This window comes from Lampetra planeri, chromosome 7, assembly GCF_965212315.1.
Source record: "Lampetra planeri chromosome 7, kcLamPlan1.2.h2, whole genome shotgun sequence".
NCBI classification, from domain to species: domain Eukaryota; kingdom Metazoa; phylum Chordata; class Hyperoartia; order Petromyzontiformes; family Petromyzontidae; genus Lampetra; species Lampetra planeri.
In genome coordinates this window covers 9,392,561-9,399,402 of record NC_136113.1, presented here as the reverse complement: position 1 = coordinate 9,399,402, position 6,842 = coordinate 9,392,561, and positions in this window count along the sequence as shown.

Genomic DNA, 6,842 nt, shown 5'->3' with positions numbered 1-6,842 from the left:
ATACAGGCTAGAGTTTCCATCCAAACGCTCAAAGCTCTCTGTTGGCTTGGAATGTTTTAGATTCCAGCAGTAATTTAGAGTAGTTGGCATGGGCCCTGGTTCACGGGATTAAATGGGTGCCCATATTAAATTTCCCCTCCTTTGTAGCCCCAGTGCCTGTGCCCATTGGGCCCAAGTGCAGTTGCACTGCCTGCACACTTGCAATCTACACCACTGAACCCCACTCAGACAATTGCTTCTCCTCCTGCGATCTTTGCATTGCCACTCGCTGGCCTCCTCCAGAATTGGCACTCATCGCTAGAGAGCGTGTTTCACTCCTCATTCCACCAACAAGCATTCTCTCAGGTCCCACACCTCTGACCTGCGATGGGACTTTTCCTAAGTCCTAACGTCAACCAGAATGATGCATAGAGTACGCTGAATGTCCCATTTTTAAGTGCAGAATCGAATCAGAATTAGAATATTTATACTGGAGGAATCTGATGAACTATGAAGCTCTTTTTCACAGATGTCCAGTCAGGGCGGGTAATAACGTTACAACAACAAACAGTACACAAACACGACAGGAGTGCAAAGTACAAGAAAAGTAAACAAATCACTCAAGCACATGCAAATTAAACTAAACCATCCCCGTCCTACCAGGCAAAGCCCCACTGATGCATCAACTTATTATTCAAAAGCGACCTGGCCACAAATGATGGCTCAACAAAGTGGCTTATCATTTGGACATCTATAGCAGCAACATCTAAATGGTCTAAACGCATGTTTCTAAACGAGGATGGAAAAACCAGAGGACCTGTAGAGAAAATCCACGCGATCACGGGGAGAACATGCAAACTCCAAATATGCAGGCGTCAGGGTCGGGATCGAACCTCCGACCTACATATCAGGCGAGGAAGATGACATCTCACCACCGTGGCGTCCCTTAAATAAATAAAGTATATGTATTCAAATTGCATAATCAATTCCAAAACTTTTAAAAAGGCAGTAAAACAACAGCAAAAACAGTCCCAGACCACACACCAAGACAAAACACAGTCCCTTAATAAAAATTGCACGTTAACATTTTACTCTCAATGCATTGCTTCAGAATGTTTATGATAAGTGAGGAAACAAGGTTGTTGCGAAACGTTGGTGCCGCAATGGCAAAGTCTTTGTCACCTGTTCCAATTCTTGTTCTTAGGATAGTTAAGGATAGTTAAGGATAGTTAAAAGGCAATCAGAGGGACTCCTTAGGTTTCTTGGATTTGACAATTGGGTTAATGAATTAGCTAAGTATAGCGCAGATTTGCCAATAAGGATTGTATGGATGAACAGGGCCCAATGTATTGCATCAAGTGATGAGAGATTGGATTTTAAGTAGATGTCACTGGTGGGTCCTGTATGTCACATCCAGAGCAAATCTCGGGACAGAATGATGAAGCGGTTTTAGTCTGTTTAGTGATTCAGCAGCATCACCGTAGTCAAACAGTGGTAGAATGATAGCTTCAACAATTTGCAGGCGTAATCGAATGGGAAAACAGTGTTTCTATATAAAAAAAAATTTGTTAAGATTTTCATCGAGATGTGATCAATATGGGGTTGGAATGTACGTTTTGAATACTCGGGGAGCTGTGATGGAGTTAGTGTGGATTGGTTTTAAGGCTGCATAAGTGATGGCAGGCATCTTGTGTTTCAGGGGATTAAATCGGAAACCTTTCGGTGGCTGTAAGTTAATCTATACACCTGTGGAGCTTTCTTGATGTTTAACGTGGAACACAGCAGCTCACCCGTAATGTGTGTCCCTGTGTTAGTGTCTTGCATGTTTCCAAGGTGAGTGATTGAATGGACACGGCGCTGCTGGAACAAATTTGCTGTGCTTTTTTGTTTGTGCTACTCTGTTATTGGGTCCATTGTGTGAACGCTGTATTTCTTATTAAAACCGCTACGCACATCTACATTCGCATAGAGTCTTCTAGATGTGGTAACTGTAAACACACACAGCTCATGAATAGGTGCATCTGCTGAAAAAAGGAAACGTCCTTGAGATGTTGTGTTTATTTGAATAGAAACATCTATTGTACCAAGTTCTGCCATTTGCGTTCGGGGTCGTTGGCTATACCAGTACAACATTGCGGTTCAGGGCAATGGAAGGACGTGAATTATCGTGGGGGTCACTGTGTTATCTTCCCTCGTGCCGCTGTATTGACTCGCCCGCTGGTCTGCTCGTGCAGATAGATGCTGCCCCTCGGCCATCATATTCACGAGCACGTCCAGGGTGAGGCAGGGGCCAAATGTGGTAAACCAGCCAGGGCCTTTGTGCTCATTCTGTCCCTCACAAAACAAGGTGAAGCCCTTTCTGATGCACACCTGTCCAACCACATAAACACGAAAAAACAAAGACAACGATCCCCCCGTGTAGCCTAAAGAGACCATTGGAGCAAGTGCTGTTAGCGAGCACCACGCCCGGCCGCTTTTGTCTCCCCGATGTCTACACACCGCACCGGGTACTCACTTAAGGCTGAGCTGACCTAGGAGAGGCCCAGGATCAGGTCAGATAATCGTCACCAATGTTGCCTGTGAGCGGGAATCGAACTCGGGTCGCCGGGTTCCTAGCGCAGTGAGCTGGCCACTGCCCCACCGCTCCCCACGTAAATACGAACGCACGCACCCACACGCGCGTGCTCCGGGTCTCGGTGTTGACCCTGATGGAAAACAACTCACTCAGGTATCCCGTCAAATTATTCTGAGACACCTGTGGGCCCCATGGGACTCTGAGAAGTGCAAACAGCCTCATGTAATGAAAGTCCGGCTCGGGAGGGCACAATGGACAATCGCTGCCTCTGCATGCGTGCTGGAGATAAACGTGCCCCCCCCACCACCACCACTATCTGTTTGCTCGGGAGCAGATGGGATGGCCTTTTACGAGGCCCTTCCACTCGTAACTCCCGGCACAGATGAGAGAGAGAGAGACCGCGGGCACTGTGGACGTGAGCCACGCGCACTGCGGTCACCTGCGTCTGTTCCGTTCTAAGCCATGGCGAGGTAGAAGAAGATCAACGACCTTTGCAAGGTAAGGATTCTGAAATTATTTTTGGAAAGCTGATTTTTTTTGTTTGCATGGACTCACAAATTTGGCGCTTGAAATGTCCGTACTAGAATTCACTTCAGTACGAACATTTGATAGTAACCAACGCATTTGCTGTCAGATACTTGTGAATACGTCGTCAAAGTGGTCTGCTCAAATGTGCATTGAGGTATTGGTGCTTATCTATTTATAGACATCTTGAGCCAGTGGTCGACATTCCACATTTCTGTGACGGGGGCGAGTCTATCCATAGGACGGACAGTCACTGATGTGTTAGTATATAAATGTTGCAATCAGAGGTCAGCACATTTTAATGCAGTACTCATCATCAACCCATTTTGGTTAAGCCATGTATATAGTTAAAAGAAAAGCATTCACAGTCCCAAATTATACCATGATATGATTGGCGTTGTGTTGCATCTGATGAGCATTTCAAGTATTTTAACTCCGTTTGAGTGAAATTATAGAAAAGTGGGTGTATTGAGTGGCATGATAATGATCCGCAGTTTAATCCCAACCGCGCCCCACATTTACGAGATGACACGTGATACAACCCTCCTTTAGGAGGAGGAGGAGGCACTTCCAGGGTGCTACGGTGGCGATATGGTAACTCCCTCGCCTACTATACAGGAGGCCGTGGGTTCGATTCCTGACTCTGACGACTGTACGTTTGGAGCTTGTATGTTCCCGTGGTCGCGTGAATTTTTCTCTGGGTCCTCCAGTGTTTACACTCCAATTTAGAAACATGCGTTTAGAGTATTTGACTGCTATACATTTCCACACGATGAGTCACTTCGTTAAGCTATCAATTGTTGCCAGATCGCTTCTGAAAAAGAGCTATATACCTCAGTGGCCCTTGCCTGGTAAAATAAAATAGTAAAACAATTGTTTAGTTTATAGTTTTAGATGAAAGAAAAATTAGATTTCACAGGACACGATGGTCAAGAATAATAATGGCATGGCACCCAGGGAATGAAACGCATTCGATAGTACATCCACCGTGGAGATGGAGTAAATCAAATCAGTTGGTGTGCAGGTGCTAGGCGGATTATTGCATCGCAAGATTGTGGCAGGTGGAGGCAGCTCCTCGAAGCCTTCATCCAGCAGTGGATTGGCCACGGATGACCATCATGTCGATTGTCACTCATTGTGTTGGGCGGTTAACATTTGTTTCAAGTTTGTTTAACACTGAGTCGGTTTGTGTATACCCACGTCCCCCCATAAACCAAGGTCACGCTACAAGGCGAGATGGAACCCCCGTGCGGACCAGAGGGAACCGAATGGGACACGGACTTGGAGGACGGTACAGCCACGGAATCATTTCCCACTCGATGTTTTCCGGAACACTATTCTAGCGGCCGGTTTTGAGTAGGGATAATCAGCGTAAGACACTGCCACTAGAGAGTACAAGATACGCATATCCATAACAATCCTATATAATTGTGTCCTATACAGTATTCCTATCATCCTACATGAATACGTTTGGGACAGAACAGGCCCAGATGGATGTGGCGTGCCAAATATAATTCCTGAAGCGTTCCAGCTGCAATTGGCGACGAGGATTTCAGTACTAACCCAGTCTCGCCTCACCCTGCAGTGCTTGTGATGGATGGATCCCTGATGACCGTGATGGACGCTCGAACTTTAAGCTTTAAAACCATTACGCAGCACCTCGTGTGCATTGACAATGCGGTTACATTGCAACGTGGGCTTTGGCCCTTTGACATCAGCTGTTGCAGCCAAGATAATCCACTTTCCCCAAGGTGGATTTGTGTGGCACACCATTTAGCGGGTAGATGCTACGGTGTAACTGTTAGCGCACTCGCCTTGTAATCCAGAACTTACTCGTTCGATTCGATCTCCTAGCATAACAGTTGAGACAATATTGCAGGTTTCTTAAATCCTCCTCCAACCCTCACGCCCGCCTCTGTTCAGCCAGCAGTATAAACATGAATACACTGCAGTTAGTCGATAGGAAGGTGTGTGGTGGGGAAAAGTGTGTGTAAGCTTCCACCTCCTCCAACACGTCTGGTCAGTGTGGAAGAAAGAGGTTGTTAGATGACTTAAAAATTGACAGAAGAGTTGGAAAATGGAAACGAAAGCACAATATCACACTCTACGGAGAAGGCTCGAGCCAAGAACCTGCCTTTAGTTGGAGGACTGAAGAAGAGGCGTGCTCGTGTGACAATCAGGCGAACGCAGACGGCAGACAGAACTGTACCAATGGGACAGAAACAAACGCGAGATAATATAAACAAAAAAATTGTAATAACTCGACAAAAAGTTTTTTTTGTATCAACCACGAATTATTACAATTCATTCACTCATTGTTTCTATGGGGGGTGGCGGGGTGGGAGGGAATCGTCACATGCCTAATCATTTGCATGGTGATTATTGGTCTTACAAATCACTACCACCGTGTAGTGGTTTTGATCATGATGACGATGATGATGTTGGTGGCCGTTTTGCCAATTCACCAACACGGGATGCCCACGTACGTTCCTTCCAATTGTCTCTCCGCGTCAGATGGCGACGAAGCCCTCCTCCGTCCTGAGGGCCCGCGGTCACAAGACCTGGGCTGGGGCCCCCGCTACCGGGAAGGGTGCCGCACCGCGGGGGTCTGCCCGGCCACGGGGGTCCTGGGCTCAGGGGGCTCCCGACCCCAGCTGCGTCTCGCGCACCGAGCCCTGGGACCCCGCGGTGCCGCGCCCCTCGCGCGCTGTCTCACGGTAACGTCGCGTGCCACGTGGTGCCCAGTGGCAGTTTGGTCCAGATGTAGTTGATTGCGATGCACGGCATGCCGGTGTACAGGCAGCAACCCCAAGCAGAGACTGTTTGACCTGGTGTCTCCCGTCTGGCCTTTGGTCTGGCTCCAATTTTTGGGTACTCTGGTTTCCTGCCACAAGCCAAACACAAATTGGTGTAATTACTCAAGCCTTGCAATGCAAGACCCTCCTGAAAACAAGACTTGAGACTGAGTACAGCTTTCATAGATAATATATACGGTATTTGTTTATGACTTTTGCTTTAATCATTCTCATCTCCAGGATTCAAACGAGATCTGGTTACTTAATGGTACAGCTGGAGCTGTGTTCATGCGTTCGCAGCTGTCAATACTTTGTATCCGATCAATAATGTTTACGCGCCTTGGATGCATAACAACTGCATGCAAAAACATGCGTTAAACATATTGCATGCGTGAGTAAGATCACGAGTTAAGATGTTGGGGTGGACGAGTGAACAGTTTTGTCGGAGTGAATTGACCGTGCCACGCTATCTTCTTGGTTCTTTCGGTAAAGTCACGTAGAAGGGAAATAATAAAATAATAAAAATAAAACATAATAAAATACAATTCTCACGACGTTCTCTGGTCTAACACGTTGAGACTAAAGAAAGCTGTCTCTGGTGTGGACCAATCAGTTTCAAAGACAATGCACATATTATCAGAGCATGTTTTTGCATGTTCGCCACAAGTACGTGTGGTTAATGCAGACGGGATTCCTTGCAAAAGGTTTCTGTTTGGTGTTTTAACATCTTAGCACCTGTTTCATTGCCACAAAGGGTAAAACGATCCTTATATTCCACCTGTTCCGTCTGTATGGGATAGAGTGTTGCCCCCCCCCTCTACACGTGTGGGTTTTCTTCGGGTGTTCCGGTTTCCTCCCACATGCAAACGCTCATTAATTGGTCGATAACATCTTAATATAGAGAGGATCACCAAGCTTGGGCAATTGTTGACGTCGGCTTATTGTGCGGCTGCCTTCCATCTAATCTG